Source organism: Tauraco erythrolophus, chromosome 15, assembly GCF_009769465.1.
Source record: "Tauraco erythrolophus isolate bTauEry1 chromosome 15, bTauEry1.pri, whole genome shotgun sequence".
NCBI classification, from domain to species: Eukaryota; Metazoa; Chordata; class Aves; order Musophagiformes; family Musophagidae; genus Tauraco; species Tauraco erythrolophus.
This window is the reverse complement of record NC_141479.1, coordinates 16,283,581-16,307,910: the sequence shown is the minus strand read 5'-3', so window position 1 is coordinate 16,307,910 and position 24,330 is coordinate 16,283,581. Positions and strand designations below refer to the sequence as shown.

Genomic DNA, 24,330 nt, shown 5'->3' with positions numbered 1-24,330 from the left:
GAAAGCAGCAGGACAGAATCTAAACTCTGTTTATACGTTCCAACTTGGAACACCTCTGCTTCCCCTGCATCAGACCTCCCAACAGCAGGATCTGCTGCGTAGGAACGATACACAGGTAACGCAGACAAATGTCCATCAGGGAGCAGGTTAATACCACTAAACTGATTCAACTTTAGTGTGACTTGTTTTTTAACTCACATTCAGGAGGTGTCTATGTGGTATCTAATATGTATGAGCCTCTATACACTATACAGCACTTACAGCGCATTTTAAAGAGCTACTCCTTTTGTAATTTAAAACCTAAAGTATATTTTTAACCAGTTCTTGGGTATTCTAAAAGCAAATGTTTTCTGTTTCCAAGCCAGAACTGGTCATTTCTTCTACAGAATATGATGTTTGAAAATCAGTTCTTCCTATTATAGATTTCTCCCTCAGCTTGTAGAAAATCCATGATTCCCTAAACATTGGTCTTTGAAAGCACATTGACTAAAATCTTCATGCCTAATTCATGAAGTGTAGTCTGGAGATTAGTGAAGCTGGACATAGACCAGGAATACTTTATCATATTCTAATAAGCAGAGGCTGAAAATTGCATTTCTAAAGCTACAGTATTAAAGGGCACACTGCAAAACATGACCCAAACATAACTCAGTAGTTCTACACTGTCTGTAAAGGCTTTGATATGATAAAGTATGCTGACGAGGGGAATAAACACAACTAGAAATTTCTGTATTTAAGAAGAGGGGGAAAAACAGCAAACACTCCATGTATACATCAAAGCATATATTGCATATTATAAACTCATACAATGTGATCCCAATGGAACAACCCTTGTACTGTTATCGATTATTTGAACACACCACGGAACATCATTGCAATAACACGAAATTAGGCTTATGTAGCAAATGTGACAGTAAAAAAGGCTAGTAAAAATAGTCTGTAAGGCTAAGGTAATCATTACCATAAAACTCTTCATGATGTCTTGCCATACAACACACCAGAAAAACATGAAAATTAAAATTACTAGAGGAGAAACATGAATATTTTTTACTTATGGTGTTTGTGTTATTTAAAAGTAAATTGCTCACCACTCCTTTTTTGTTTGGTTGGGGATTTTTTATTACAATATAACTAGATTAAAAAAGGAATTATATACTTCCCCCCCAGCAAGATCTGTGGGTAGTAGAAGACTTTGGAAAAGGATCTTTTCATATAATAGATATTTCTTCTCATATAAGAGGGTGAAGATAGACATCTCTCCCATCTCTTCTCTCCATGGGAGCATATTATAGTGTGAGGATCTGTTTTAGGAAGAAGACGGACACTGAAAAGCCCCAGGTCAAAGAAGTACCACAAATCATACTGGAGAGAAAGACAAAAACATAAAGCACTGCACTATTTCTACACACCTTTTCCACCTCTGCAAGTGCACAGACAGCAGAGCATCTCCAGGAGAGGTGTCTCAGCAAGAGGCAGGTGGGAAGACCGGGCTGCTGCAGAGGCATGGGAGGAACTTACAGTGATTCCCACTCACCCAAGCATACACACATCTCCTGAACATTACTCTGGCATCCATGCCTGAAAATTTGTAATGTTTCCTGCCCCTATGCCTCTTCCCTGTTTCTCCACATCTTAAAAGCTCCACAGAAGTCCAGCCCTATTTACAGGCTAAGTACTGTCTCTAGATTTGGTACCTTGGTTCGGTACTGGAAATTTATAAATTAAGTAGAATCAAGATGTTGCTACCCTGGAGAACTGGTGCCATGTTCTGTAACTTGTGCTGGCTGCTCTTTACAAAGGTAATCAGATAGGGCAAAGAATGAAAAATAGCTCACAGATTAGCTACAAAACAAAAATATGTACTATAAATTGAGAAAACACTAAAATTATGAGCACATATATTCACAGCAGTCATCTGTTGTTACTGACACCTAATATCTGATTACCCCTTGCTTTATCTGTATGTTTGACAGGATTTCAGCAATTCACTCACTGAATTTTCCCAGGAATGAAGATCAACGTTTTTCAAAAACAAATGTCCCTCTAGAGTCTACGGAATTGCTACAAGGCTTTTATTTTCCACTTTAGCAGTGGTCATGGTACACAGAAAACTTGAACAGGCAGGGATGTTGTATTAAGAAAAAATGAAGAGAAAGAACAAAGGACTATTTGGTCTGAGCTGCAAGACTTGGAATGAGTGAAAACCATCAGTCACAGTGACCAACAGACCCTAGCAGTATAAACAAGGTAGAAATGATAGTCAATAAAATCACAATTAGGTACACTGAGTGTCAGCATTCCGGTGTGCTCACAATCAAGGAAATCAATAACTAACACTGAAAATTCTCCACTACTTGCTTTCGGTTTATATTTTCCCTTTGTTTTTTTATTTGGCTTCCCCAGCTGATTCCACCAGGAGTATCTTTAATAAAAAGCAGTTCCAATTACTGGCTATGGTGCAATAGGAACCAAGTGCAAGAGAACTAGGGAGGCCTTCTGGTTACTATTGAAATCAAAGTGGGGGGAGTAAAACCAACAGGTGTACAAACAAGTTAAGAGATTGAACACTGCTCTTCACAGCCACTCAATTTATAGAAAGGGCAGTAAGCAGCTTTTGCTACTCCAAAGCTCCTTGCCACAAAAGGGTCCTTAATGTTAGAAACTTAGAGTGAATTGATCTACCTGCTAAAAAGTTAGAAGTGGCACGTGTCATGACAAAAGACAACAGAAGCTCACAGTAAAGACAACAACTGTTGCTACTTCCAGGAAACCATTTCTCCCTCGGCTTACTGCAGGCAGCATACCATGTCTTTCTGAGTGCTTTCCAAACACCCATACAGCCAAAGGAATTCAATTTCTCTGCAGTTTGCCAGGAATGCATACAACTGCATCGGGCAGTTTATTGAAACACAGCTCTTTTAATAATTCTTCAGTATTACCTCTGGGAATTTTCACATACACCTACACACAAATCACACTGATGATTCAGTTGGAGTAACAGTTTTCCAACAAAAACAAACTTTCTTACTGTATCTTCTAAATTTACTGGTTTCATTCCTATAGTGATAGAGAGCACAAACTTCTTTACGTCTCCTTATTCTGAACATCCATCATTCAGAGGCATATCAAAGAATCCCTCTCCAAGTGCACAAAGGTTTAAGTGTTGAAAATGGATGGCTGTAGAATAGACCCTCCATTATCAAAGCAGTGAAAAATGTAAGCTGCTTTAACACTTCTTCAGGTGTATTTTTATTTGTGCACCACCCACCTATAAAAACTGGTTCATATCTTTTGGAAATAGTCATGTCTAGACAGCAATTGTACCGTATTCAAGATAATGCATGTAAATGTACACATAAGACAGAAACATAACGATTTGAGTGGCTCCTCACAGCAGCAAGTTCCTATATTTTAGAACATTTTCCACTTGTATGAGAAAGGCTTTGGCAGATATTTTGTAACACAGCATAGACCAAGAAGTGCCCTGTCTTTTGCATGAATATAAAATCCTTACTCTTAAATTGTATAAACACAAGATATCATCCATGAGTAATGCCTTCTCGATCTGTGACATTTTCCTCATGCTGTTTTCCATACATAATAGGTACAAACCACATGATATATGAAAAGAAAAAATAGCATTTTGCCTGATCAGTGTCTGTTTGCAGTAATCATAGAGAAAAAGTGAATGACTCTTATAATGACATTTTATAGCTTGTTTCCAATCAATAAGACAGTTATTTTGAAAGATTCCCATAACTTTAGAATCAATTATGAATGGAAAGGAAAATGAAAAAAGGTGAATATTACTGGCTTGAGATTTGTTCATTTGAGGGTTGTATTTTTTCCATCTTTCCCGGCTCTTGTAAGTGATGCAGCATGGTTGAGCTCTGCAATAAATGCTTCTACAGGATTACTCACCATCCTCAGGAATCAGCCTAGTAACTTAAAACTGAGCATATTTATTTCTAAAAGTGATCTACTATGTCTTCTGTGATTACTAAATGTTAAGGATATTATTTTTAAACTGCTTTATACAGTATACTACTGTGAAATACAGCTCTTGCTACAAGTAACTTCTTTTATTTTATGCTCCTGAAAAAGATATAATTTAAACATTTAGCTCACACAGATAAAAAAGGGGAAAGTATTGAAAGAGATAATAATTGAAACTCAAAACAAAAACCACAATAAAGAAATCTTAATTTTAAAAGCATGTCTTCATTCTGTGAGCAAGCTGTGGTAGTGGAGGAGGGGAACAAGGAGCTCACACTGCAGTGAGTGTAAATGAAATAAGAGAGATGTCATTAAAAGTTTTCTAAATGGCAAAATGTCCTTTGGGTCACTGGGGGAAGAGAGACAAAGGGAGACAGTGAGTCACTTTGTGTGGTTGTTCTCAGCTCCTGTGTTCTGCCTCTAAAGTCAGATCTTGTTCCTTTTTAGAACAAGGGAGGAAAAGTGGGTATAAAGTAGATACAAATCAAACCATAGTGAAATGAGGCTCCTCTTTTAGTTGACAATTATTTTGTAAGAAATACCCCACACAAGCCTCCTACCAACTGTGGTTACCATTTGGCCCCATAGCCCATGTTTTCTTATAATTACAGTTAATCATAACATTGCTTGTACCCTTTTTGACACACTAAATAATATTTCCAAGTTTTAAACACTCCTTTCACCTACTTTGGATATTTTATCATTTCAAACAGGAGAAGTTTCTGCATTTCACAGTCCTGAGAGTCTTCTTTCTTCACGCTCTAGTGTCCCCCAAATGCAGAGATTATATCTCTCCAAGTAAACGTACAAATAGATAATGCTTACAGGAATCAGCCTTTCCCCTGTTCTTTTTTTTTTTTTTTTTTTTCTTTTGGCAGGGGGCAGGAGAGACAAAGAAAATCTTAATTTTAATGATGATGCATAAGTCATTAATGTAAAAATCAGAATTCTGAATAAAATATTTGACCTGAAAAACTGGGGTTCCAGATTCCACAGGAACCACACTGAGGAGCCAACCTTATAAAGTAGTTTGAACTTTCGCACTTTTGCTTTTACTAAGGATATTAGAAATGAGCAATTCTTAATAAAACACAGAGGTAGATTTAGATCAATGTAAGCAATATCGAAATCTTCTTCTTATCTAACAATTCTTACATTTCATATTCAGATGAGGAGTCAAAATGAATCCAAATGGGCTCTTTTCATCACATAATAACAGTAAAATTTGGATTCAAATTTAGTATTATTTTGCATCTCCCCAATCAAGTATTTTATAGATGGAAAAAATAGCTAATGCCCTAGCAAGTTCTGCTTTAACAAAACGCACACTGAAGTCTTAAGGATTACCACTAACAAAGGGAAAAATGCAAATTAAAGAACAAAATTACAATGCCTTCACCGGTCAATATACTTCATAATAAAACAAACAAAAAAATACAGATCAGAGTGTAAAATCTCCATATCTCTTTTGAAGCCTTTCTTTTTGAATATCGTGTCTGAGCCCTCTACCTGTCCAAGGTAAAGGTACTATCCACATTCACAGGTGGGAGGACCTTTATTTGCAATGAGAATCGCCCCAAACTGCATGGCTATAGGAGCTGCTGTTCAACAAAAATACCGGATATCACAATACCCATAATGCAGCTTTAAGACAGCAAAATCAGAGTCATAAAACTTCGTCTGTTCACAGAGATTTGAACACATTGTTTATGCTCAGACTTCTTCCTCCGCACAATTCTTTGCAACCCCAGAGATAGATTGTGATAGAAAATTTCTGGCAGCTTAGTCTCCTGGTACATGTCTTTTGACTAAACTCTCTCCATATGCCTCTTAAAGGAACATATGATCTATAATTCTAGTCTGAGTGGAAACATTTCTGTATTTTACTATGAGGATTTATATCACATTAACAACACAAACATGCAATATTTATTCCTTTCCTGATTCCTTTTTGTGCAACTTCTCATAATCCTTTAGCTGCTTTGGCATTAACTACTAAAACGCAGAGTGAGAACCATGCCATGGAGCAACGTGGATGAAGTCGAATTTATCCTATAACGTGCAAATGTATCCCTGACAGAATTTCCAGTGTGAACTGAGACCTCAAAGGACTTTCAACAATGTCAAAAGAGCACTTGTGTGGAGAAGACACACAGCACCTCCCTGTTTGGTGATGAGACACTAACCAGCTTTAGTTCTGATAAGATGCTTTACCTGAGGTATTCAATTACATCCCTACCAGACTGTGCTGAAGGAATATTTAAAGTCTGCTTTGCCCTTGACTCTTGATTCTGCATGTCAAAAACACTTAACTCAAACCCTTTTGGATTACCAATACTGCATTAAGTTCATTGACTCCTGTACCAGATTATCCAGGACCAGATGAACTGATATCACACACAGACATATTGATGCTGTTTTAATATTAGACAAAACCAGCACAGTTTTATAAACATTTTAATTTGGGAGAGGAGAGTGGGTGGGCTTGGAGAGAATAAACAGCTCTGACACACAACCTGTAGTCAAGTATTTTATGGCATGCTCTCTTAAAATTATTGTGAAAATACAGAAATTTAGTGAAATAGATCCTCAAGAAAATGCTCTTATTTGAGAATTTCTGGTTTATGAAGCCACAGAACTGTCCACACTAATCTACAGCTCCCCTTGCTGGGTCAGCTGCTGAACTGCATTCAAGCGGTGGCAAACAAATGAAGTATTTGAAACATTTAGACTTACAAAATGTGCATCGTACACGTGTGCCCTTGTGCACAACGAGCCTCCGTGCTGCACACGTTGCTCAGAGATGGAGCTTCGCCAGCGCGAGGCAAATTTCAGACCACATTTCAGTGCTAAAAACGAAGAGACAACTTAATCAAAACCCAGAACTGCACACCCATCTCCCTCTGCCTTCTAGGTTTCTACAGATTTCCTTGATTGCCACAGAGAATCCTCACTTTTCTTCCTTATTGCTCCCACTCTGAAAGATGTCAATGAACAGATTGTTATTCCGAATGGCAATGAACGAGACTCAAAATCTGGTAACAGCTTTTCTCAAAAGCATCACCAGTCCTCGCTTGCTTACTGGAAACGAGCATGCCACAGCGCGTTTTGTTCAGGCCACCTGCAAAGTTAACGTTTTGTGCACTTCCACAGAAGTGGGCACTGCTACTGTTTGCCAACTCTATGGACTTTTTTACTTTACTAAAATGGTAAATCTCTTTTTTTTTCACTATCTTGGTAAATCTCTTTTTTTTTTTCAAAGTACATTACATCTGTTGTCAGTTATTCAGATATACCCTAAACCACGACAACACACCGCAAAAGTTTTTCTTTCTTGAAACGTCTTGAGAGTTTTCATAACAAAGAGTAAAATACACTCTGTATCTCATTCAACTGATCTCTAATGCAACATCAATTGCTTAGACAAATAATTCAACATAATTTCTCATTCCAAACACAAGGTAATCAGCTACTCAGGTAGCAATATCCAATGATGTTTGGATGGAATTCCATCCACAGAAATACCTTCTTTTCCCTTGACCTTTCTGGTTGCAATTTGCACTTTCAGGTAGTTCCTAATGTCTCTTACACTTTTGCCTGGACAAGTTTATGTTTGCTAGTTATCTTGACTTCCCTCTGGCAATACAATAGATAATAATATGGTTGGAGTGTAAATGATACTGTAGTGCTTTTGACACAAACGTGAGACTATCTCTTGTATTGGGTCAGATATGAACACACACACAGGTGTACAATGCACATTGCTGCACAAGTTTTGTAAGAAAAAAAAAATCCTATCCAGGGAAGATAACAACATAGGCAACCATATCTTCTAATGACAATTTTTAGCTGAACCTAGCGAAAATTTGGAAGCATGATACACTTTTCTGGTTAAAACCAGTGTATACAGACAAAGAGTAATTATGATTACTCGTTTGGATAAGAAGTATCCCTGTATTTCTTTCTCCTCAGTCACTTTGTGTTCCTGTCATTAGAATAATTGTTACAACCGACTTAAAAAAAGATAATAGAAGAGTAAAAAGAAAGCAAGCATATATAAGTCAACAAACATTCAAATAAAAAATATAGATCTATTTTTATATGCCTCTGACACCCTTTTGACCATGCATTGACCACTTCTGACCATTTTGCTCAGACTAAACTAATCAATAAGTTGCTCATCCAGAATGTGAAACTGAATTTTTTTACTCTTACTAAATTAATAATTCAGAATAAGACAAGGAGAAGATTATATTGCTATAAACTCACAGTATGGATATCAACAAAGCAGTGAGACCAAACCATACTGGAACAATAACTGCTAACTTAAGAATTATTACTGCTTCTAGCAAATGAAATATTTCAAAAATGTTTTGATAGTCAAAAGTAAATTTGACATATTTGTCAATTTTCAAAGGAGTCTGGAGTGATTAGATTTAGGGGTCAGTCACTTTAAGGTCATTGTGAGACCACAGATTTTACTTTCAAATTAAGAACAAGAAAAATGATTACCAAAACTTCACATACACACACACGCACGCAAAAAAGTTATTAGTTGGTATAGAGACTTGTGAAGTTAGTCTGTCACCCACTGAAACAAATCCCACTTACCAGACATAATTTTTCTGACAAATAACCTTGATAGGTAAAGGTAAAGCACACGGACAATTTACTGCTATTACAAAGTTCTTCAAACTGTGTGCCAACACTCATCCTCTTCAAAATAAACCAGGGAGCACTAGGTCTCATGTTACAGAGTATCTACAATTACAGAACACTTTCCAAAATGCTAACAATAAATCTAAACCAAAAATCAATACTATTAATTTGTGAGATGGATGCTAAAAATATCAAAGCTGCCACTGTTCAAGTGTTAAAACATAAACACAATGGAAATCATAAATGTGCTTTAAAATTCAATTTAAAAATACCAGTTACAAGTTCTTCTAATCTAAATTTAAGACCCATGTCGCTCTCTTATTCCTATGAAGGATACAGCAGATGAATTGTGAATTATGTTAACAGACATTTTCCCAGCCACAGAAATTGTTGGCTTGATGCCCAAGGAATACAATAGCCACATGTTCGCAATCTTTAATTATCCAATTAATGTAGTGTCATTTTAGCAATTAGTTCAGATGACCATATGTAACTTTTACAAATAGCTCTTTCTTACTATGACCAGAATGCCAAACGTACCAAGATGTGTTTATATTAAATGCCCAACTTGAACATCAGGAGGACTTCTGTAATTACCTATGTTTATCATACGGTGACTTCTGCGATTCGACTCTTTCTAAAACTCATTTCGTTTCTGAAGTAACGTTGATTTTTGCAGACTTGTTCTTTTAAATCTGCAATCCAAACTCTGTATTTTGTTATCTCCGGTAATGGTAAAATAACACAGTGGTGATGAGGTCACAGCAGCGCTGTCAAAAACCAGCCTGGTTCAGTTTTGGTGGTTTCTTCAGGAAAAAATTGAAAACCAGCCTGATATAACATATGTGTAGACACTGTAAAACCTTCATGCCCCCAGTTCTCACCAAGCTTTACAGACTAACTACGTGCATTAGCCAGTGTGCCATGACAGCAGGGTACATGGGAAGGGTGAGGGAATGGCCCCTCTGCATTTCACAGTATTGCAACACAACCCCAACCACACTGTGCACCCATGCTTGGTTCAGGGCCAGTGGGCTGCTGCCTGCCAGTGCCAGTGCCAGGCGGCTGCCAGGTCAGCTCTGCAAAGGCAATGAGATGAGGCAGAGCCAGAGCATCGTGTCCCTTCACCGACCTGGAGCGGGCTGCAGGAGACAGGGGCAGGATCTCACCAGCACAGAGGAGTCTCGAGACACCATGTCTCCTTCCTGTAAAGCCATTATGCTTATCGAACATGATTTAGCTCAGCAGACCCAATTCTCATACTCAGTGTTATCTCATGCTTTACAGCTTAGGTTACACTCCAGAAGAAATGAAGACAGGGATGTAGATTACATTACACTCTCCTTTTTTGAAGCATATGGCATTGGCCATGGTTGGAGGGAAGAAATTGGCTTACATGGAATCTACATGAAAATTAGCTTCCCTAGAAAGTTAAGATTCAACACATAAAAGCTTTTCTTTCTTATGTAAAGAATATTCCCATATTCCCTTGCAGTAAGAAGTTCTCTATATTCTCACTGATTTAGGATCTGGTCCCAAATACAACTTCTAGTTGCTCCAATGTTACAAACAATATAACAATCCTAACAAAGAATAGGGACTGGCAGAATTGATTCCTGAGTTCAGTACAATGGGATACAACAGTAAGCTGAAGATGAGACAGAAGCAGAATGTCTGCTTGAAATTAATACAAAATAATTTGTTTATTATCTGGCCATCACTGTATTAAACATTAAACAAATTCAGAGAAAACTGTTTTCTGTCACAGTATTTCTCCGCAGCAAAAAGAGAAGTGATTTTCTGCTTAGGACACTCAAATTATAATCACTAGTATACAGTTAATTGTCGAAGGGAAAAGAAAAAGCTATTGGTGCATAAATACCTTGAATTTCTGTTGTTCATACAACTGCACTTAGATGACGGTACACATACAGAAAGACACACAGGTCTTTATTTCTCCTTAATTGGCTTCATTTCTCTCTAAGGACTCTTTTAATATATAAAAACTGTAAGCATTTTAATGTAGCATTCATATCAACCTAAATGAATAGGTTAGCATTACATTTTTCTGTCACTATAATTTCTGAATACCAAAAGCGTTGAATTACGAGGCATACTGTTGTAGATCACTTTATTCATAATAAAGACATTATGTTTGCATCTTGTATTCTGTCCTTTGTTTTGACTACCTGTCCACATTTCACAGGCCTGTTTTACACTAGAATTTTTAGGAAAATAAATGCAACTGGATGACTTCTGGTCTCTGAAACAAACTATAGATTCCAACACACGTTTCACATCAGCCACAAATCTGCTCTAATAGCTGGACCTGCTATTTAACAAGATCTGTTAAAGATCCTTCCAATTTTGCACCTATGGACTTGAAATACTGGAGGAGCACAGCTATCTCAGTAGCTCTTAAGATAATTTCCTCTGAAAACAAGGGGCAATTGCAAAAAAAGGACAGTGCTATCCTGAGGGTTAGAAACTTTTGGGAGGTAAACCAGCTTTTTAACTTGACTGCTACCGTACATTCTCAGACAAAAAGTAATAAACCCTTTTAAACATTGGACCCATTTACCATCAGATTCACACTCTGATTAAAATCTGGCCCTCTGTACAGATTATTTTAGAGTAATGCCCTTAGGTGACTGAAAAAGTATTAGAAATGAGCGAGTCAGTATGTGTTTTGGCCACAGCAATAAAGTCTTGCATGCAGATACATACTGGGACAAGTGAAAAATACCTGGACATTTCCCTTGCTGTTAAAATCTGCTATAGCCTGGTCTTTTCTGCAGAAGTTTGTTTGAAGAACGAAGGGATAGAGGAGGTGCATTTATAAGATTCTTCAAGATTACTCTGATTACTTCCTCCCTTTCAAACGCAGAGTATATTGAAGCCTCTTTAAAAAATTCATACAGTAGAATCATTCTATGCAACTGTAAGAAGAAAACTGTCAGACAACATTCCCAATTCAATATTACATTGTGCTTCAAGAAAAGATTTCCATATATTCTAGATTAAAAAAAGTCTCATAAATAAATTATAATCCATTGCTTGCACTGAAAAATGAAAAATAATTTTCTGTTTGCATTTTACTCTGCAGAGTAAAATTTAATCTCTTTTAATATAGTCTTTGTATATACAGAGAAATAAAAAGATGTAACCTTATGAAAATTGATTTTTTTACATAGTTAAAAAAATATTTCTATCAGTGTTTATCTAGAAATCTTACTTTTATGAGTGCTAGAATATATCACATATTGATAAACACATTATTTCAAACAAATTATGATAATTTTCTTTTATTTAAAAAGAAGGGAGAATACCTAGGTTTTTAACACTAAACAGCATCGAGACAATGACAAAGAAAAAGGAAACTCCTAAGAGGTTGCTACATTGGCCACAGTTCAACAGAAATTTGTTAGTAATTTATAGAGTTTATTGTAACAAGACTTCTATATATTTTACATAAATCCAAAGTAATATAAACATATACTATATATATCTGCATATTTATAAATAAATTTACATTTTAAGTAATATGATGTGTTAGTGTTGCACAGAATATAAATTACATAGTACAAGCTACCTGTACCTAATTTCACTGGGAAGATTAGAAGTATACTGAGCTTCTTTTAGCTGATACAAGAAAATCAAATAAAACGTTGATTCTCATAAAGCAACTATTTTAAAACTCTGAACTTTTTTAAAATTATGAAATAAATTTCCCTATTAATGTTTACTTTGTCAGGAAAAAACCCTACACAATTCACAACAAGACATTTTGGTTTTGGCTCTTGTGTAGAAAGGCAGCAGAAAACAAGGTTAGATTCACAATTCTGTCAAAGAGGCATCTTCCTCTTACTTGTGGTGTGGGAGTAACCTGGTTTAATTCCCTTCTCTGCCTGGGGGGATTGGAGCGCATCGCCCATCTCTGGTTGATAGCTGTGTGGTGGCTGAGGGCTGCTCACTTCTCTCCTTGATACAATTCTACTTTCTGTAAGTAATTAAAGTTTCACTGAAGCAGGTACTGAAACCCCAGTGGCCCACTTCCCAGGTAAAAGCCACAAGCACCAGCCAAAAGGGTCATTCTCTCTTACTTTATTTCTCAATTAGTAGTCACTCTATACAAGATAAAACAGGAGGAAATGCAGTCCTATTGCTAAAACGCTATTTTGGCACAGCCATTTAGAGACTTTTCTGGGAGAGGTAGGCTGCAAGACAGAAATTGTGAACTTGAGATAGCAGCTAAGATGTCATTTTGTGTTCAGTTTTGTAGGAATAACTGAACAGTCAGCGTGACAAGAGAATGAAAGCGATTCCCTGCCCTGCTAGTAACCTGGGAGAACTTATATGACAACCTACATCTGATATGTGAACAGTTCTGGGGTCACTGAAAATATGGTGGTGCCTTCCAGTCTAGAATAATTTATCATCTTTCTTTAAATATATTCACTTGCCGTAAAAGCCTTGCCATCTACCACCAGCAAAGGAAAGAGTTGCACTGTCCTGTAGCCATTATATGGGAGTCTGCATGAACACTCCTATTCAAAACAAGTATAGGTTGAGGAAGCTGCAAACAGGTCCCAAAAACTTAGAAATTCTATAATGACAATTTTCTGGTCTGAGATTTCACCCTATAAATGACTTCCAGTAAAATACAGACATAGGTATGTGTGTCTTTCAAACTGGGATAGTATTATATCAGCATTTATCTAATCTGGAACAACATCAGGAAAATATTATGAAAAAAACATGTAATTAACTCCTAACAGGATGTTATCAGTATGCAAACGTAGCAGCAATGCACTTTTAGGTGACTTGCACACATCTATAAGAATATTTTTAAAAGTGTGAAAATTATTTCTAAAATGGCATGAAAGTACCACATTTTAAATGGGAATTCTCACTAATGGAATTACTCTCATCACTGCAGGAAGTGCTAATTTTCCTGCTCACTGGAAGCTTAATAAAAGTGCTGTATTTTGTCCCTAATTGTGATTAATCAGTGTGGCACTGTGAATGGCAGCAATTCCTTTTCAAACATGGCAATTTTCAAAATTTGGCAAAGAGTACATTTTATGCAAATTACTTCATAATGGTACTGTGTGCTAAAAGAAAGGAACAAAACTCCAGGCAGGGAAAAAAAAAAAAAAAAAGCAGCCATTCTGCAGAAGAAATGGCATCCTGGCCAACGCTGGGCACGGGCAAACACAACTGCAGATGGCAGCAGCCAGCTGAGGCCACCAAAACCTTGTTTCTGCCACCTCTTTGCTGCACTCAAAAGCCAGTCACCATTACCAATGACATTGCACGAGGATACACGGGACCTCACCATCTTGGTGAGTGACGGTGGATACACTGGGCATGGGGTCTTGGTGGAGGTGTCAGTACAGCTCTGTTGTTACCAATAGCTCCTCTCCCATCCCAATCCCAGAGCAGCAGGAGCAAGCAAGCCCAGGACTCTGCAAGTCTCAGCCCAGCCAAAGCCCTTCCCTGTACCTGTCCTTCACTGCAGCAGAAGAGGGGCTGGCAGCCTTGGGTTTTGTGTGCACTGTTGGGAAGCCTTGAGAAGGCTCTAATCAAACCTAAAGGACTTCAGAAACATTTGAGAAGTACTACTGCAACGTCTACACACAGCTAACTCTTTACAAAACTTGTATCAACACATACCTTGCTGATAAACAAAGTCTGCTGTAAAGTAAAAGGCAAAAAAAGAGAAAAATCTTTGCTTACATAATGTATATACCAAAGCAAATATTTCCACTGCTTCTAATAAACACATGATATTTCTGTTTAATCTTACAAATTTCCAAAGCTGCATGAGTCAAAAAAGCTGCAACATCACTGGGTTATCAATTCTTTAAACAAAATAAAAATATCCTTATTATTAACAAAATATAAAATAGTATTTGGAGATGTGATAAATCTCCGAACTATCAGAAGTATCCTTGTGCAATGCTTTCTCATCCCTAGTGAAGCTGCATCTGTACAAAGATCCTGGCAAATGCAATGGGCCCTACATGCTGAAAATAAGGCACAAGAATCTCATTGCAATGGCATCTACTAGGTGACAGCATCATCATACGGTCCAACGTGGATTGCTCATCTGTCCCTGGAAGCTAGGATTTTTCCTAACAGCTTTCCCGTATTTTTTCTAGCTAATAGAGAATGACAATAACTAGATCTCAAGTGTAAACACAATACTGTTTTCGTCGGAGTTTATCTGAAACTGGCCCTTAAATTAAAAAAACAAAAGTAACAGAGAAAGTTTATGATACACTTACTGAAATCAGTATCTGACAGCAACACCATTTACCCATTCATTTTGTACCTCTTGTTTCTGAGAGCCTGGAAGTTCTCTTTCAGAAACGTGGAAACATTCATTTTGAGATGCACTAAAAAGTAGTTACCAAGCAACTCTTCCTATTTTGTATTTTTTGTAACAGTAAATTTCCAACGTCTGCCGCGTGTGCTGCCGGTGTCTCAAAAGAGGGTTTCTGATCATTACTTCAGGTTACAACGACTTACCATGCAGCCATCTGGTCGCACGCATTAGGACACACTCCAGAAATCCACAAACATTTTATAACTGCACTCTCCACTGTGCTCCTAGCGCAGCGATGGCAGCAAGCACCCAAGTACAGTATGTAAATAAGACAAAGACTAATAATGCCTTCAATCCTTCGAGCGCAAAGGCTGCTGTAGTATGTAACATAGCAACACATTTTCCATTACACCCCAAGATTAATAAGCCTCATGGAGACCTGGAAAATCTGACAGAAAACAAGGGCAATACGATGTTCATTTCTGTTTCATTAAACACGGGATGAGCTGATGGATCTCTCCACACTTTGTCACTCCGCACTGTTAATGGCTCTTTGACATTATTATTCACCATGGGTGAGACTGTGTAACCTCTGCTCACACTGGTGAGCATTTACAAAAGTAGTCCCACTGGCAACTGCTTTGGAGAGGTTACCTGAAGCATATGGTACCTCTCAGCTGAAGGAAGAGTGGCTGAATCTGACCATAAAAAAGTGTTTGTGACAGATTTTAGTAACGTGTAGATAGTTGGTGAAGGGCACTTTAGTGGGTACAAAGGTTTAATGTAGCAGTTAAAAACTCTGTTTTCTAGCAGGCTAAATAGATGAGTGATACTTCATCATCCTCTATTTTTATCTGCAAACTTTTAGCTCTGATGCCAGTTTTTGAAACTTGTTTCAAAAAAGTTACTTTTTCAAAGTGAGCAAATAAAATACCTGGAACAGGGACATTGTGAGGAACAGGAACACAACACAGGCAGCCAAAAGGTGCCTGCACAGAGACCCAACACATCCCTGCAGATATGATGCATAATGTGAAAAGTCCTGGGAGATAGAAAATAAATTCAACACAAGAAATGTTACTATTTTTTTCTTAATTATGTGATCAGGGTTTTACTTGTTGCAGTGTAGTTACAGAACACAGCCAGACTTTGCATTACCTTTCTGGTAGAACTGAGTATGTCAGTGCTGAACACAACAGTGAACGTCACAGAAACGAACCAGGAATGAACCATTTCTGTGAACCTTTCCTATTTTCCTTTGAAACTACTTTAATGAATAATTCTTTCCTTTTACTCAACACTCTCTCCTTTGTGAAACTGAGAGCACTACAGAAATATGGGTAAACATTACTGTCCTTTTTTCACAAACAGTCCAAAAAGGCACAAAGATATGAAACAGCTTTTAGAAGAGACATGCTGGATGGATCTTTCCCCTTAAGAAATCAAATTCTATTTCCAGCTCACCTTAAGTTTTTACAGATGTACTTTTTTTCCATTTGAAAATTTGACCTCTGCACGATTCACCCTGAGCCAAATCTCATTCAGACAAAGACACAAACAAAAACATTTCTCATTGCAAATGTTCAAATTGGCACTAGTGCAAAGTGGCTCACTGTCTCACTGTCATTTCTATTCTTGTCTGTGATGTCCTTTTTGGACCTTTTCAGTATTTCGTTCACTGCTACATAATCACTGTGATGAGCTGCTAGCCATCTTCCTGCACCAATCTACCTACTTTTAAGATCGTTACACACTGATTTTTTTTTTTTTAATTTTAATTTGGCAACTAATACCAAAAAATACCAATACACTCCTTAAAAACAAGACATTGGAGAGGGGAACATTTCAGTGATACAGAAATTATAAAATGTCGTAATAGCGCAAGTGAGTAGTGATGTCCAAGTGTTCCTAGATGACAGTTTGCATGTGCAAACCCTCACGTTTGAATACAGATGGTCATGTAGCTTTTCTGTCCAACTGTAAGTGAACAGCACAGACTGAGAATTTCATTCAATAAAGATCAACATGTAAGTTACAAAACAATAACAAAGGACATCCATCCAATAAATATAATTAATGAATCAGCTTGAGAAAATGACTATCTGCCTGTAGACATTACACAAATAGGAAAATGAAACATTATGTAAACATAAATCACTGCAGATTATGTGTTCAACTACAGTTTCAGGTTAAAAAAGCAAAATTAATATCACCAATCATTTAATTCGTATCAGAAAACCGATTTTAAAGAAAGCTTTGGCAAAGTGATGCATAAATCATATGTTCAAAATTATAAATTAGATTTCCCCAGACAATCATTGTGATTCCACGAATAGTTTCAGAAATAACTCTGGGTAAGTGATTAGCTTTCTAAAGACTTGCCAGACAACTTGAAAACAGGAATTTTTATAAACAATACAATTCATTATATGAGGACGGCTGCAGGATTTGCAATACAAATTCTGTTCTGTCTTGAGCAGAACCCAGATCTAAAGTGGACACTATAAACATTGTGGGGGATATAAACAATAGGCTTTTGCTACATCACAAAGATGTTTCTTAAAAAAGCTGAGATGGAAGCAAAACCTCAAAGGTTTAACTAAGTCAGATGATGGAAACCTAGAACATCAATGGCAGCCTGCCAGGAAATTAAAGTTGCTAAACTAAAAATATGGCATACACTAAAGACAGTCAATTCTGTGTATGCTGAAGATTCCCGGGATTCCTCAGACACATGTAAACCAATTTGATTTTGGTGAGGAATAATATTCATCAAAGCACAAAAAAGACTCAGGTCCATTGGATAGAGTTGTCAGGAAGCAAACACAATGTGCCTAAACACCTAGTTTGGAAACGTTTAGTCTTCCATAACACTGTTCTAGAAGATAAATATATCTGCCAAGGACTGATACAGAAGGGGTAAGCAGTCGGATACAACACAAATCCAAAACACATAAGCAAAAGCCCAATAAGCAATCAGCTCAAGAAATATAAAACCTCCATATCAGAGTTTCCAGTCATGAGACAACGAAAATGCAAAAAGTGAAAGATTTTCCTTACATGTAGGTCCCAAGCACAAACAGCACATGATGAGCAAATTTGGTACCAGCTTAGGCTTTGACACTATATTTCAGATATATGTAATCACGTGTAAAAGACAGTCCATTAAAGATAACTGAGCTAGCTCCAAAATTTTGATGAATACAGAGCAATACTAGCTCTGCTCCTGAAAATACAATAGTAAAATAATTACAAGCATTCAATGTGGAAGGGTTTGGTTAAAAAACCAGAAGCAGGAAAAAGCTATTAAAAAAGAATTAATAACTGATTTCTTCCACTGTAAAGAATCTGAAAGGGACAACGCTGAAAGTAAAACCTGAGAGTAGAACTAGAGACAGAATGATACAAGGAGAAGATATCTGTTCTGTTCACACGTAGGCAAAATGCTTCATCACATCGTATTGTCATAGGAAAAGCGTGATGCAAGCTCACCTCTCTTTTCCCTGTGTATGTGTACGTATTAAACTACTTTACAGACATGCACTCACACATCTATCTTTGTCTTCTGCCTTTGCAAACTAATTCCCTACAGAATATGAACAAGACTGCTCGCGTACCATAATTTCCCAGAGAAAGAAAAAAACATCTTTTACAAGTGTCTTTGTTACTAACGCTACTTAAAGAAACATTTGTTTCGGTGTCACTAATTTCACTGAAGGGCCACAATGGCAAACTTCTGAAGACAGGACAATATAAAAAATGTAGACCCAAATGACAGCTGAAGAATTGGGGTGATCTGCAAGAAACAGAACAAACTGAGCAAAGAGAAAAGCGGGTGGATTAGCATCACACTCCTGAATGCTTGGGGTCACTAAGATGAATGTGCATAAGATTCTTTTGTCCGTTTGTGCTATAATTTCACACACTAAGAACAAAATTGTGTTCTCTGATATGCTCATGGAAGTCCCTCCGGAATCACTGAGAATTACATGCCTGCATCTAAGGGCAGAATTTGGCCCTAAGTCATTAGTTAGAACTCTCTGCCGAAACCCTACAGAGAATAGAGGGTTTCAGAGGACGAGGAGGATCAAACTGATGTAGCACACTCAGAGATCCACTCTCACAGGAGACCACCAAATACTAAGACCTTCCAAAAGCCCCATCTGTAAAGACAAAACTCTTTACAAGACTAATACACCATACTCGTAGAGGCCGCTTTCAGTTAAAACAGACTTAAGCAGCATTAAAAACAGTGGCAACGTAATCCAATGAGAATTTAGAGGAGAAAAATAGCCCAAGATTTCCAGACCTATACAGAAGAACATGTCAACTACTAACAATCATTTCTCATGAAAAGACAAACTCAGTGAAAGAAAAATAACTCCAATACAGCTATTACATGTATGGTGTACATGTTCATAGGCGGCCTTAAATCTGTTGAAGAACTGCTCTGTCCTTAGCTAAAGGACAAGCTAGTGAAGTTGTTTTACCAAAATTTTCTGCTACTTTGCAAGAGTTTTGACGTGTGTGTACATATATATCTATATGCCTGTGTATTTAAACGTGTATATATATATTTCAGTGCTATTCCTACCTTCTGTTCTGAAAGAACTGCCTATGCATTTATGAATGTCACTGTAGTTGTTTATAGTAAGATCTCATATCTAATATTTATTTTGATCTTTAAGCGAGCAGTTGATGCAAAAATAATTGCAAACAGTACTCTGTATCAAAGGCTTTTAAATTTTTAACGGTTGTATTTAGCAATATTATTTGTGTCCAGTCCTACATTCAGACAGATTATTCACTTCTGTGATAAGTACAGACTGTTTTATCTTAGCTATTTCCTGGGCACTTGCAGTACTCTCACTCTAAAAACCAAATCTGTGTTTCTCATCAACTGTAGAGATAAATTTTTTCTTTTGTTTTGATCAAGGACTGACAATACTCTAATTCAGACTGGCTGCAAAGTAACAGCTAAAAAAAAAATACACACTATTTAATTCTAAACTCCACTGTATCTGTTGCAGGATAGGCTGGCATTTGCTGTTAAAGCAGAAAATTACAAGAAGGGCCTAATTGACCCTCTTGTGTCTTTGAAAAATCCTGTCTGTTGTCTCTAATTGACCCTCTAGATACCTTTATGGAACAATGAATGAATCCTCAGTAAATAATGGACGGTGATGATTAATAGCCATGGTTTGGCTGGACCTCTAGCTCATGAAGCTGTGCTACTGAACATTTTTTTATTTTTTTTTTTATAACATCACAGTTCTCTATGCTTCATAAACAAACTATTTTGAGATAACAAATATCCTGTTGCAAATAACATGAAAAGTTCAATAAAATTAAATGCTACCTCGTACAATAGAATGAAAAATAGAATTATCGGCATTATTCAAAATGGCTTTCCATCACCACCTTTTTTCATGTTTCAGCTGAACATACAGTAACATGTCATCATATTTTCATAGGCTTGATTTAGAAAGAAAAAAAGTTTACTATAATGGATCCCCCTCAGAAGACATCATTTATTCCTTTACTATGCATTGTAGTCAATAGTAAGAATGTCATATTTCTTTCTCTTGACTCTTCATTGTAATAAAAATCTATGATACTAAGATACTTCTAGATTTGGTTTCATTATAATGCTGTCAGAAAACATTATGAAAACATCTCCAAATGCCTCTTCTCTTATTTAATAACTCTAATGTCTAATGTTTTCAGGCTTGTCAAATTATAAACAGAAATATGTTAAGTTACACCATTACTCTGAAATACCACAAAGAAATCTGGCTGTGTTTTGAAAATAATATTTACAACTTAGTAAAACAACTGGCTCAATGCCAGTCAAAGAAATCACATGCAGCAATGGATGTTCACATACATCATCTTTCCTACAGCACAATGACATTCGGTGATGATCACTTTCTAAAATTCAGAATTGCATACTGAATATGTCAAGAAAATAAACGCTAAAGCAACGTGTTCTTGCAATACACGTAACTAAAAAAACAGGACGTTCAAACAAATTCACTTTTTCAGATTTAAGAAATATAACAAAGATGAGCACTCTTCTTTAAATATGAAAAACATGAGCACGGAGTGAGTAAGTGTCCAGACCAGCCCTGAATAAAAAGTAGTTTAAGCTCAACCTTTCAAAAACAACTAACTAGAAAAGTTCCACAAGGTCTCAAACAAAAAGAAGTGTTCCATGTCTCCCAGTGAAGAAATAGATCACATTTATCCAGTTTTCTGCATCCTAAACTCTCTTGGATACAAGCTGGGACTTGTTGGCCTATTTATGAACCTTTTATAACACTGAAGATAAATGTAGGACCTGAGGTTCATTAAGCAGTTTTGAACTGTTCTTAACAACACTCAGAGAACTCGAGTAAATACCATCATAAGTTTATCATAAGAAAACTGACTTGACGAAGGTCACAGAGAATATCTGTAAATTTAGCCTGCAGCTAACCTCAGATTATCTACGATGGGTAAGATATCTAAGACGGGTATTTTAAATCCAATAGCAACACTTTTCACAGTAGATACCTCAATTCATTGCAACTAAATTGAAATATGAGAAATGTTCTTTTTAAGGCCAATATTAATACAATACGTACTTTATAATGAAAACAAATCTTTGCTTACTGTAATCTGCCCTTTTCTTTAATGCAGTTTAGTTTCTTCTAGACATTTATCCTGATCTCCCAGGAGAAGACGTCTCTCGCAGTTGATTCACTGACACTTGCCCCCAGTAAAAATGTGAATGCTTTTAGAAAGATTATACAATTTGGGCAAGTAAAGTTTGATGATGTTTGTACTAAACTGCCTGCAAATAAGCAACATTTGCTATGGGGAACTGTGGGTTAACTGTGAAGCAAGAATATTTTGTGATTTAGTGTAGGTAGGTGCAGCATCCTTCAGAGAATGGTCTAACTAAGCAGCTGAAGTCAACCTAGTATTGGTGTTGCAATAGGTAGCAATATGACAAAGTATTTAACATGTTTCTAAGTGTTATATATAGATCATTTTCTGAACTTCACAGAGTCACAACGGTTGGAAGAGACCTCTGGAGATTATCCAGTATGCAGTGCTCAGAGCAAGGTCACTGGAGCAGATTGCTCAGGACCATACCCAGCTTGGTTTTGAGTATCTGCAAGGACAGAGATTTCACAACCTGCTCAGACAACCTGTTGCAATGTTTTACCACCCTCAGAATATCAAGTTGGGTTTTTTAATGTTTAAAAGAAATTTTGAGTTATTTCATTTTGCGTCCATTTCCTCTTGTCCTGTCACTACACACCACTGAGAAGAGTCAGGCTGTCTTACTAATGCCATCAGATTTTTTACATAGTTTAAATTTCATCCAACAAACCTAAACATAAGTTAAAGATGTATAAACGGCTTCACACCCAAATAAATGTAATTTATTCACATGCAATTGTCCAATTTACATGTTTAAGAGCAGTAATCAGTAAAGAAAAATAAATGTTCAGCCTTCACATGCAAATTTGAGATGAACTTGCTTCAGACCCTGAAATCTACGTCCCAAAACAGTCTGTGCTCCATGTTACTGGGCTTGTGCAAACCACAAAATGTGACTGTGTATGTTCAGTATATAACTACAAACACAAGTACTGTGTTGGTACGTGCCACCATTATAAATTATACTCATCGCCCAGTATCAGCAGGTGTACCGTGTAACTGTGTTGTGTATGCCATGCACCTGGAATACAAGACCTACCAGTTTCTTTTGTGGTTACTATTAATGGTATAAAAACTAAGCAGAGAAGCTAATTTCCTTGTTTGACTAATAGTAAACATTGGATGTGAATTTATGGAAAAATAAACAAAATATAAATATAATTACACAAATATATTTACAACTACTTTAAAATTTTGTATTTATTATGATTAAGATACAGTGGAAGATATATATTCTTTAGGGGAACTTTTATGACAGTAGGTAGATTCGTACAAATCATAACATAATTTACAGTAGGAAGGTGTTTGTCTAAATAGTAGAAAACAATGACTTTTGTACAACTGGTGTTAAACTAATCCTGCTTTAATGCCAAGCAAAATTTACATACAGCTTTGTTACCACAATAAATAGGGGTCTTAGCCTCTTTCATAGTCATTCCCATTACGCATCCATAGACTCATCTGCTTCCACTAAAATAATGGTATAAAGCACGTTTTTCTTTCAATATCAGAGAGAATACAGCAATCCAGCCACTAGGTCTGTCAAAGTGCATCAAGATCAGAGAGTACAATAGGTGCTTTTTCTTCAAGTAATTTTTGTTCTCAACAGCATCTATTGAGCCCAAACATTAGAAACTTGATTCAATTAGAAACCTGACTGCTAAAATACCACATATTGTTTTAGTTATAAGCCTGAACACAGAAATGAAAACCAATTATTTGTCTTCAGCTTTTAACAATATATATGTAGCTCCAGCTATTCTCTTAGAAAAATAACATGGCATATGCACATATGTTTTCATAGTCAGTAACCCAGAACAGTCATAAACGGATTTCCAGAACTGAAGACTCAATAGTATAATTTTGATCCATCTCTTAAATTAAAAGTTGTTAATTACGGTGATCATGGTGACATAGTATCTAGTTCAGGATGTCTAACACTTCCCATTTCAAGGCTTCAGCACGGTTACTCCTAACTTTAGCAAGCTCTAATTGTTCTCACTGAAGTTTCCTATTACAGATGCCGATGTGGGGCACAACTTACGTGGGAAAGTTCAGCAAATGTGCTTTCATAATTTCCAAAAAGCCAACAAGGGAAAAATACATTATTTTCAGCAGTTTCAAAAAATTCTTACAAGTGCTTTCTGGGAAACCCCCAAGTCCCTAAGGCAGAGAGGGACCTCATAAGTCACCAATTCCAGTCCAGCATTACAGGAACAGAACATCTAGCTACTTTTAAGATGCAGTTTGCTAAAGCGACTGCATAGCCAGTGTGGGAAAGCCAGAAGCTCTCTCCCACTACTCTAATATTAAATGCAGGAAATTAGAACTGTGGCTAAGCCAAGTAAGAGGCAGAGTAATAGAAAAGCAGAACAAAAAGTTTTATGGGAAAAGAGTGGAACAAAATGTGTAAAAGACTGAAGCACTGAAGCTGGAAGAGATAATTTGGGATGGGAAAGACAGAAATAAGATGCTGAGAGAAGATATGACAAAAGAAGGAAAGGTCCAAGTGGGACTAGGAAAAAGAAATCAGACTTTTGGGGAAAAAGCAGTAAAAAGGGATAGGGAACATCATTTTCTTTCGAAAACTGGATAGAATATACAATTCAGTTTCCACACTGTTCTAATTCCAC

General features: G+C 36.7%; 1 protein-coding gene across 2 annotated transcripts in view; it reads right to left on the bottom strand.

Annotated features, from left to right (window-relative positions):
• Positions 1-24,330, bottom strand: part of WWOX (WW domain containing oxidoreductase) — a 528,024-nt gene that overhangs the window by 310,534 nt on the left and 193,160 nt on the right. The gene's annotated exons all lie outside the window — the stretch shown is intronic.